General features: G+C 39.0%; 1 pseudogene; it reads right to left on the minus strand.

Moving 5' to 3' along the window:
• Positions 1–885: 885 nt before the first annotated feature.
• On the minus strand, positions 886–6,170 carry LOC103731046 (annotated as a pseudogene).
• Positions 6,171–11,412: the final 5,242 nt, after the last annotated feature.

Below are 11,412 nucleotides of genomic sequence, written 5' to 3' on the forward strand. Positions count from 1 at the left end.
GACTGCAATTCAAAGGAAATAACCCAAGGAGTTTGTAAATCTTCACTAGTTCTTTTTCTTTTTCTTTTTACAACTTTATTATCTTACTATACTTATTGTAGAAAAAAGGCAGATACAGAATTTAAAGAAAATAAAAATTAGTCAGTATTCCTCCCACGAAACAGTAATAAGATTATGTAACTTCTTTCTAGTCTTTTTGTACATTTACAGAACATTTAAAAACAAAAACTAATACTGTAAAATGATTATGCTTTTTTCCATTTCATATTATAGAGTGACCATTTCTTTATGAGTAAACATGATCTTCAATTTATTGCTTTGCAGTCTAGTTATAACAGAAACATAATTTACCTGCAATTTTCAAATTCAGTTTGGAACATTTGTTACAAATCATATTATTAAACATCTTTCTCCACACTTGATTATTTGTATGAATCTCTCATAACTATTTAAAGAGAAACTTCTAGGAGAAGCAAAGTGCATAAAGTTAAAAACTTGACCAAACTGCTGCTACTGAAAGATCATACCAACTACAATCACAGGACAGCCAGAGTCTCTTTTCAAACTCATATTCAGTGGCAGGATACGGAACTGGATAGTCTTCCCCAGTCATTATTGTTGTAATGTCTTGTGTTTTCGTTCCCCTACAATGTAAGATGTCCCCCATGTCCATTGGCTGTTTGCTTTCTCCATATTCTAGAGTAGTCACGTCTCTTAGGCGGAGTCTCAAACACAGCATGCATTGTCTGTCCTTCTCCCAACATGCACTTTTTTTGCAGACAAGGCATGAAGGCTACATATCTGTCTCATTTTTGTCTTTTAAAGTTAAACAAAATCTCCCAAATGACTAGAAGTAGAAAGTTGTCTTGTGGAAGTCACGCTATTTTAATGTCTTGGCAGTAAAAAAGAAAACTGGGCCATATTCTTCAGGTTACAGAGCATTTCTGACCATCCCATGGACCCTATCTGAGGAATGGTAGTAAGGAGTAGACTTTTGGCTTTGTTGGCATTTTCTTTCAGGATCTTTAAAACTCTGTCCACTGAAACTGCTTTCTCTATGCTCTTTCCAGCAACTGTAATCAGTTGCCATGGCAGTGGTTGCATAGCAAATGTCAGCCTCGGTAGCAAGCACCACCTCTGGAACTGTGATTATATTAATAACATCTACACCCCAGATGCAGAGTATGAAGCTTTCTGCCTGGGAGTTGAAACGAGGCTCCTCAGTTGTGATTATCATCCCCTTTGAATGGAACCGAAGTCCTAGCTTCTTAGCTGTCTCTATGAGGACCTCTCTTGTTTTGGAACAAAATGGCTCAGCCTTTGGAACGCCTTCCATCATAGAAGGTCTGAGACCGTAGGGATGTCCTGTCAATAAAACGATCAGTAATGACAATGTCGCCAGGCTGGATCTCCTCCCTCAAGGACCCACAGGCTGTGGTGACTATGACATGTGTACAAGCTTCCTCCTTCAAAGCCCAGATGGATAGCTGGTAGTTAACTTTTGAAGGCATGATGGTGTGCTCTCTCCCATGTCTTGTAAGGAGAACACAATCAACATTTTTTATCTTCCTCAAAATTGAGGCATCAGATGGCTTGCCAAATGGAGTATCGACATGTTTTCCAGTTCTTCCTTCTAAAATTTCTGGATCATCCAAGCCTGTTCCACCTTATTTCCAATCTTCATGGCCGTGCGGAAGCCAGGTCTGACCAGCTCCGGAAGCCAGGTCTGACCAGCTCCGGAAGCCAGGTCTGACCGGGGACCAGACTGCAGCCAGCAATGGGCCTCTTCACTAGTGCTTAAGCAATCTAGTCGCATTTAGTAGTTCATAACATTGACTGATCTCTTTTCCATGAAATGACATCTGACCTAAATCCCATTAACATCTCCTCCCTAAGTCACTGTTTCTCCAGACACTTGGGTCTCCCCTTGTTGGAGCTCTTTCCATAGCCTCATGTAGAAGACAACCTGGGGAGTGGAGGCAGTCAACCTTCACCTTGGGAGACAGAGAGTTCGTGTCCAACTCCTGATAGAGCAGATTGATTCCTGTCACTCTAGATTAAATGATCACTTCGATTCTTTGCAACGCAAACATTTTGTAGTTCTGTCCTCTGAGAAGCATTCCTTCTCTCATCAATCTTCCCCTCTGTTCTTGGGATCATCAGACAGCAGAATGCAGCTATCTTAGTCATCATTATCTCTTATACTTGGAAGGCCAAGGTGCACTTTGTTCAGACCGGCAACAGGCAAGGAAATATGTCCTCTTTAATTCAGGAGAACATAGCAAAGGGCTGGTGCTGTCCATGGATATAGACATCAACCCACAGTAGATAAATAGGTTGATATGAAGTCTGCAACACAGATTTCAAACTGACAAGAAGAAAATGCAGTGTTTAAAGATTGACTTCCTACCCTGGTTATATTTTAGATTCACTGAGAACTTTATTCTTCTGAATTAACTAGTCCATCATTGAAAACAAACTATTATTATGTACAAATAAATTTAACAAATTCATAGTCACCTAATTTGGAACGTTCTCTCGATAAAACTTTTTAAATAAATTCTTTTCATTAGTATGGTAGGAATTTTATCTTTTTCCACACATCTAATAAAGAATACCAATGTAATTGCTAAGTGATTGGATCAAATGAATATCAAGCTCAAGTAATAGGCACGTGTGCATATTGATCCCTAACAAATACTCACAAGATTACCTTGCAAACCTAAATACATAGAATAGTAGTATTGGAGTATATATTACATTTTATTTTATTGCTTGCCATATGTGGTATTTGATTATCTTATTTACCAAAGGACAAGCTGAACACAATTTTATGTCCTAAGGAAAATATTTTAAATCTTTACTTTCCCGAGCTAAGAACAATATCTTTAAGAAGTCTTTTCAGAAAACATTTACAGCAAGTGCTGTTTGACACTTTTGAAAATCAGTACTAGTTTTTATTTCTTAGCTAGACACATTTCTGAAGAGTTTTCCTGATATTTAAGAAGGAATTTTCTTATAGATCAGACAGAAATGCATATGGACTTTCACGACAGCTAGGTAAATCTTTTCTGACTTGCTTCTAGTTTAGGCACTCTGTGTGGCACTTTCGGTGCTTTGTCACATTTTGCTTGGATGGCAGGGGAAGGAAACCAAGTCTGGCTCACTAACCACACCGCATATCAAAATGTCACCATGGCAGCGTTTGTCCACTTGTAAGAGTTCCTCTGAAATGATGCAGCCATTCATTTTATTGAGTCAACATTGAAGCCTTTGAGATGTATTACTTGAGGTTGAAGGGAAGATGAGAAAAAAAATCCTTCATTCCTAACATCAAGCTCTAGTTGGCCAAAGTTATGGTTTCTGTCGGGACTTTACTTTGGGGGACTATAGGGTTTCCCACCCCTTGCATCATTATCTTGAAATAAGCTTGCATTTATGTTCAGGATAATACAGTGAAAAAAAATTAGTTTCCAAGTACCTTCTTTGGGCTACAGTAAACTTAACATATGCTGAATTTAAATAGTTAATTTCCTGGAAAGTAGCTGATAAAACCTCCAAATCTTTGGTATAGAGCTCTTTAAATTCTATTTTTATATATTCCCATCTTGAAAGATAATTAACAAGAACCAGAATAAGTATGTCAGTCATAACTATTAAACATACTGTCTCCATTCAACAAATGGAAAATTGCAAAACTGACCTATGTATTTTAAAAAACAATTGTTGGGACTGGAGAGATGGCTCAGTGGTTAAGAGCACTGACTGCTCATGCGGAGGACCTGGGTTCGATTCCCAGAACCCACATGGCAGTTAACTATAACTCCAGTTCCAGATGATCTGATGCCCCCTTCTGATCTCCGTGGGCACTGCATGACACAGGTGCACTTACCTACAAGCAGGCATTACACTCATACACATAAAATAAAAATAATAAAATTAAGCCGGGCATGGTGCACGCCTTTAAGTCCAGCACTCAGGAGGCAGAGGCAGGTGGATCTCTGTGAGTTCGAGGCCAGCCTGGTCTACATAGTGAGTTCCAGACCAGCTGGGACTACAGTGAGACCCTGTTTCAAAAAGATAAAAAAAAAAAATTTTCTTCAAAAACAATTATTTTTATTTTTTGGTCTTTTTGAGACAGAGTCTCCCTGTAGTCCCAGCTGGCATAGCCTGGAACTCATTATGTAGGCTAGGCTGGCCTTGAACTCATAGAGATCCACCTGCCTCCCAAATCCTGGGATTAAAGGCATGTGCTACCACACCTGGTCAGACATTTTTTTAAATCACATAGTTCTGGTATAGTGGAACACAAAATGAGTCTAGTTTTCAATCCAAGCATTTCCTGAGTACATTTTCAGTTTTGACTAGGTTAAGCTCATCAGTAGCATCCAAAGATGATACTTTGGGTTCTCAAGCATACAAGTGCAGATCTAACTGAAAGACCACGAAGTACCTTTAGAGTTTCATTTACATTGAGGGAGGGCCAGGCTACAGTGAAACAGGACAGGATTCTCTTCAGCACTTCTCCTTCCAGAAGTGAATCTACTCACTCCTGACATCTCAAGGCCTAGGTCAGTCCCATCAGATCTGCACAGAGCACTGCAATTCAGTTATTCTTAACTGACTAATGTACACCAGAGAAACTGATGAAGTCATCTGTGTTGAGTTATAAGAAAAACTCTCTCAGGATCCCCAAGCTTCACCAAGGATTTCTCCAATCTGAGGTAATGTGTATTTTACCAGTGGCTGCAAGCAAACAAAACCCCTGGAAACAAAGATCTCCCTGTCTATTCCCACACAGTGGGAAAAGCAAGCCCCGTAGGAAGAAAAGTTTGACTCATAGTATAGAGGCATCATGCAGAGCTTTACAAAGTTTCTGTCTTACATGTGGGTACCTAATTCACTTAACACAGATATCTCTGCTAGAAATTTCAGAATTGACTTTAGCATGGTATAACTTTCAAATTTTATTGACATGCAGAAAGCTTTAATGTGCTGTCTGTATGCTTTATATAAGTCAAGTTGTATCAGGAAGCACACACTAGACTTACTTTTCAGAAAATTAAAATTCCTTTAATTTTTCCTTTTTGTAAAGTTCTGAGAATGTGAAAAGATGGTTAAGACTATGCTTGAAAGAGTGCCATGCAGATAGACACAACTTGGGCATTGCATTTGAGCCATCTCAAGGGAATATTTCCAAACAAGACGATGTTCCCTAATATTCCTTGATAATTTTCTTTTTTTCTCCCCTTCCTTTTCTTTTCTTTCAAAAGCAAGGAAGTGAATTGTGAATATTTCCTGGAAGAAATACTGAGCTAGTTAATTTCTGATAAGTTTAAAATCACGGGTGGCCACTAGTTCAAAAGAAAATCTTTCCCAAATAAAACCAATTATGAGCAGAGACTTTAGCTGTGTCCCTTTATCCACTGCCAGAATTCAGTGTCAATAGAACAGAATGTGAGCGCTACAGCTTTGATATGGAAGGTACTGAAAGTATTTTAGTGGTGCATCTGTCATGATATGGAATGAAATAAAAGGAAAAAGAATTAGGAGAAGCAAATCAGTGTGTGTGTGTGTGTATGCGTGTGTGTGTGTGTGTTTTATTTTTACATTTTCCATTGACATCACAAGGCTACCAATGCACTCTACTGGCAGTGTGAAGTAATTGAAAACAACGGGAAAGAAAAACTAATACATCTCATCATTGGAATTGAAGTCTTCTCAGCATAAGGAAATACTATCAGAATAATAACTTTAAAGCATCAGTATTAGACTGAGCCATGAGATTGATAGTCTCCTCTGAGACATGATCAAATAGTGTCAAAATGGCTGAATAATAACAATTTGGGAAGCAGGGGCAAGCTGACCTCTGTGAGATGGAGGCCAGTATGATTTACAAAGGAAGTTCCAGGCCTTCTGGGGCTATAGAGAGACCCCCATCTCAAAAAAGAAAAGAAAGAAAGAAAGAAAGAAAGAAAGAAAGAAAGAAAGAAAGAAAGAAAGAAAGAAAAAAAAAGGAAAGAGAAAGAGAGAAAGAAGGGAGGGAAGAAAGAGGGAGCAAATAAACAAAAAAGAAATGCTTTTGAAGTTACATATACTAAAATGTCTCATTCCTGCCTGTGACTGAACTCAGACAGCATGGTAACAGAAAGCCCCTCTTTACCCGACATAGTGATGGATGATATCCTTGCTCATTGGAAGAAGCAGATCAACTGTGCTCTTATATTGCTTCTACAAAATGGTGATGCCAGTTGGAGGATTTCTCCTTTTAGTACCTTGAGGGCCCAAAGGCAGATATTGTAGGCATATTTAGGGAGGGGAGCATCTGAGAGGGAGGCTTAGAGGCTCCTGGGGCAGAGCTGAGAACAGTATTGTACAAATGAGAGCAAGTACAAATCCTGTCTTTGGAGGATCATCCAAACTCTGATCAGAAACAGCACTCTGTTCTAGAGTCTACGGAGAAAGCCCAGTGCTGCAAAGTGAAAGTAAAGTCAAAAGATTAGAAGCTGGTTTATGTCAGAAACAGCGCTGAAGGGAGACAAGAGAGTTGGAGTAGGAAGAGCAGCTGAATGGGACTGAACTGAGAGGGAAAAATAATTTTGCTACCGAGTATTGCCTGCCTAATGAAGTTTAAAGATAGTGCTGTGGGTGGAGTGAAAGATGGACAGGCATTATCTGTATCCCGAGCTCAGAACCAATATTCAAGTAACTGGCTACACTCAGATAACTGTAGTTGTCTCCTATTACAGGGAGAAATTTGGGCCGCAATATTGAAGAAATTGTACATTGTCAGTGCTATCTACTCCACCCAATAACTGGAAGCATTCTATGCTGTTCACTCACAAGCACCACAGCACACAATTCTGGACAGTCTTCCAAGGAGAATAACGCTTAAACAATTCTTCCTAAATTAAAGTCAAATGTCAGAGGCATTCTGGAAGTTATGGAGCAATTTGATCTTGCCCAGCATTATGCATAAGACTAACCTGAAGAGGAACTATTGGAAAGGAATTCAACACCTAAGTAGCCAGTTTATTGCACCAGCTCGGCTTTGTTCTTTCTCACCAACTGACTCATTAAACCTGCGCTGTCATTCTTTCATAGTACAGCATGAAATCTTGGGTAGATTCCATGTTTCGCGTTCATTTTCAATTAACAAGCTATGCCATTTCTTTGATAGTACAAAGCAAAGCTTAACTTTCAGCTTAAGCTCTGGGAAATTAATTCCTTGCCCACTTGAACTGTTTCCAGATTGTAAGTCTACAATGGGGATGGGGACTGTTCTTTTCCTTAGTTCCTCCAAACTTTTATACCTACTGCCTTTCATTATGTCTTCTTGTTATGTTGTTATGTTTTGTGAACCTTGCAGTAGATGGCCACACACCCTACAGTATATGAGCAACACAAATGGGATGCAATGTGTTTTTAAAAATGTTGACACAAAGTTGAGTGGGTGGGAAAGGGAGAGTGGATCTGGGAGGAGTTTGGAGTAATATGTTCAAAACGCATTGTTTGAAGTTCTCAAAGAATTAATAATATTTAAAAATCAGGGGTTTGTTTTTTATGCGTATGAGTATTTTGCCTCTGTGTGTGTAAGTACACCCATGTATGCAATGTACACAGAAGACAGAAGAGGGTGTCAGATCCCCTGGAACTGGAGTTCTGAATTGTTGTTAGCTACCACGTGATGCTGTGAGCCAAGCCTAGGTCCTCTGAAATAGCAGCCAGGCCTTTTAACCACTGAGCCATATCTCCAGCCCAATAAAGTTTTTTTTTTTGTCTTTTTGAGACAGGGTCTCCCTGTAGCTCCAGCTGGTCTGGAACTCACTATGTAGACCAGGCTGGCCTGGAACTCATAGAGACTCACCTGCCTCTGCCTCCTGAGTGCTCAGATTAAAGGCCTGCACCACATGCCTGGGAAGATATATTTTTTTAAATTTCTAAAAATTCTTTTTGATGTGCATCTGTATGCAGTTTGTATTTTGTTGAGAATTTTTGCATCTGTGTTCATTAAGGATATGGGTCTATAGTTTTCTTTTTAGTTTTATCTTTACCTGGTTTTGGTATTAGAGTGATGCTGACTTCATAGAAAGAATTTGGGAGTTCTCCCTCTGTTTCTATCTTTTTGAATAATTTAAGTAGTATTGGACATAGATCTTCTTTAAATATTTGGCAGAATTCTGCTGTGAATCCATCTGGGCCTGGGCTTTTTAGTTGGGAGATTTTGTATTGCTATTTCAATTTCCTTATATGTTATGGGTCTGTTTGAGCTGTTGATATCTTCTTGGTCTATCTTTGGTGATTCCCATGATTTTACATATACATCTATTTCTTTTAGGTTTTCAAATTTAATAGCGAATAGATTTTAAAAATATATTATTGGGGGGCTGGAGAGATGGCTCAGTGGATAAGAACACTGACTGTTCTTGCAGAAGACCCGGGTTTGAATCCCAGTACCCACATGGCAGCTAACAACTATCCGTAACTCCAGTTCCAGGGGATCCGACAGTCTCTTCTGTCCTCCGCAGGCATGGCATGACATGGGTGCACTTACCTACATGCAATTACACACATACACATAAAATAAAAATAATAAATAAAATACTAAAAAAATATTACTGGGCTGGAGAGATGGCTCAGCAGTTAAGAACACTGACTGTTCTTGCAGAAGACCTGGGCTCGAATCCCATCACCCACATGGCAGCTAACAACTATCCGTAACTCCAGTTCCAGGGGATTCAACAGCCTCTTCTGTCCTCCGTGGGTATTGCATGACACGGGTGCACTTACCTACATGCAGGCAATACATGAATATACATAAACTAAAAATAATAAATAAAATATTAAAAAAACATTTTATTATTTTCACTTAACGTGTATGAGTGTATTGCCAGCATGTATGTAAGGACACCCGTGTTGTGCAGTGCCTGTGGAGGTCAGAAGAGGGCGTTGGATTCCCTGGAGCTGGAGTTATAGATTATTGTTAACCACCAGGTGGGTACTAGGAATCAAACCCGGGTCCTCTGCAAGAGTAGCCAGTGCTTTTAACAACTGAGCCATCTCTCCATCCGAGTGTATAAGCTTTTAAAGTATTCCCTTATAATGTTCTGGATCTTCTTGTTGTCTGTTGTGATGTTTCTCTTTTCATTTCTGATTTTGTTGATTTGGAGTTGCTCTTTCTTTCTTTTGGTCAACTGGGCTAAGGGTCTATCTTGTTTATCTTTTCAAAGAACCAGCTCCTGGATTCATTGATTCTTTGTATTGTTTTCTTTGTTTCTATTTCATTAATGTCTGCTCTGATTTTTTATTATTTCTTCTTGTCTGCTGGGTTTGGGTTTCATTTGTTGTTGCCTTTCAGGAGTCTTGAGTTGCAATGTTAAGTCATTTACATGTGCTCTTTCTGATTTTTTAATGTAAGCACTGAGAGCTATAAACTTCCATCTTAGGACTGCTTTTAAAGTGTCCCAGAGGTTTTGTTATGTGGTATTGTCCTTTTCATTCAGTTTTAGGAATACTTTTATTTCTTTCTTAATTTCTCCTTTGACCTACTCATCATTCAGGAGTGTGTTGTTTAATCTCCATGAGTTCATGTAGTTACTAGGGAATATTTTGGAGTTGATTTTAAGATTTATTGTGTTGTGGTCTGATAGAATACATGGAATTATTTCAATCTTTTTGTATTTGCTGAGCTTTGTTTTGTGCCCCAGTATATGGTCGATTTTGGAGAAAGTTCCATGAGGTGCTGAGTAGAAAGTATGTCCTTTGGTGTTTGGGTGGAATACTCGGTAAATATCTGTTAAGTCCATTTGATATATGGTTTTGTTTAATTCAGATGTCTCGGCTTCTTCCAGCGTTGATTTCAAGCTTTATTGCATTGTGATCTTTTAGAATGCTCATTTGAACCTACAGCAATGGTGTCAGCATGCACAAGACTCATACAAACTCAAGCAGACAAAAACCCAGCATAGAACTGGGGAAATGGACAGCAGACCCCAACCTTAGCTTGAAGAAATATTGGTAACTGATTACTGCTGGGTGAGGAAGAACTGATCTTCCTAAATTGAGGGATTCTAGATAAGTTGACGAGACCGCAGTAGACAAACTCGTACAGAGGAACATCTGGGGACGCTTACTGGACACAATAGGCCTTAACACAAATGACAGAATGTATGAATTACAGTCAGGGGAGGCTATGGGGTGATACCAGTGGGGAAGAGGGTATAAAGATGATTAAGATTGATTGAGATGTTCTGTATGAAATACACAAAAATTCAATTAAAAATTTTTTTAATTTCTAAAATTCACTTTTTGCTCAAGAATTTGAGTTTCATTGATGATTGAAAGTACTGTCAGATTTACCTTGAAGTTAGTGGCTTGTTTTAAAGAATACCCATCCCCACAATTCCAGATATGATTGACTAGTCTTTCTTCACTGTACTTTCTACTAAAAACTGACATGAAGCAGGGTACCATAGCCTTTTCTCCTGATGACTAGTGTACTTTGATGCACAGCTGAAGGACTTTATGTATATTTTCAATTTCATTAGAAAGAATAAAAATACATATACTCAAAGGTTGATATATGAGATTCTAAAAATATTTATTTATTTATTTGTTTGTATCTGTGTGCACATATCTGTGTGCAGGTGCCTGTGGAGGCCAGAAAAGGGTGTCTGATCCCCTGTGGCTGGGATTACAGAAGGCTGTGTCTCTGGACATGGGTATTGGGGGCCAAACTTCAATCCTCTGCAAGAGTAAAAGAGTTCTTATCCACTGAGTCATTTCTCCAGTTCCCAAATAAAATATTTTTAAAAAGAGAAAGGCACAGACAGCTCATGGAAGGTAGACTGGAATGGCCAGAAGAAAATATCATAAATTCTTTTGTAAATTCATACCATATCCACCTCCAAACTCTGACCCATTGTCTTGCTAAAACAAAAGGAAAGTCTAGCTTATCTTATTTTAAAACTTTTTTTGATTTATTTATTTTTATTTTATGTGCATGAGGGTTATGTCTGCATGTGTGTAAGTGCACCCATGTCATACAGTGCCTGTGGAAGACAGAAGAGGGCATCAGATCCCCTGAAGCTGGAGTTCTGGATGGTTGTTAGCTGCCATGTGGGTGCTGAGATTCAAACCCAAGTCCTCTGAAAGTCTAGCTTATCTTATTTTAAAACTTTTTTTGATTTATTTATTTTTATTTTATGTGCATGAGGGTTATGTCTGCATGTGTGTAAGTGCACCCATGTCATACAGTGCCTGTGGAAGACAGAAGAGGGCATCAGATCCCCTGAAGCTGGAGTTCTGGATGGTTGTTAGCTGCCATGTGGGTGCTGAGATTCAAACCCAAGTCCTCTGCAAGAGCAGCCAGTGCTCTTAACTGAGCCATCTCTCCAGCCCCTAGCTTATCTA

Source organism: Nannospalax galili, unplaced genomic scaffold, assembly GCF_000622305.1.
Source record: "Nannospalax galili isolate Female #2095 unplaced genomic scaffold, S.galili_v1.0 scaffold173, whole genome shotgun sequence".
In the NCBI taxonomy this organism is placed as follows: Eukaryota; Metazoa; Chordata; class Mammalia; order Rodentia; family Spalacidae; genus Nannospalax; species Nannospalax galili.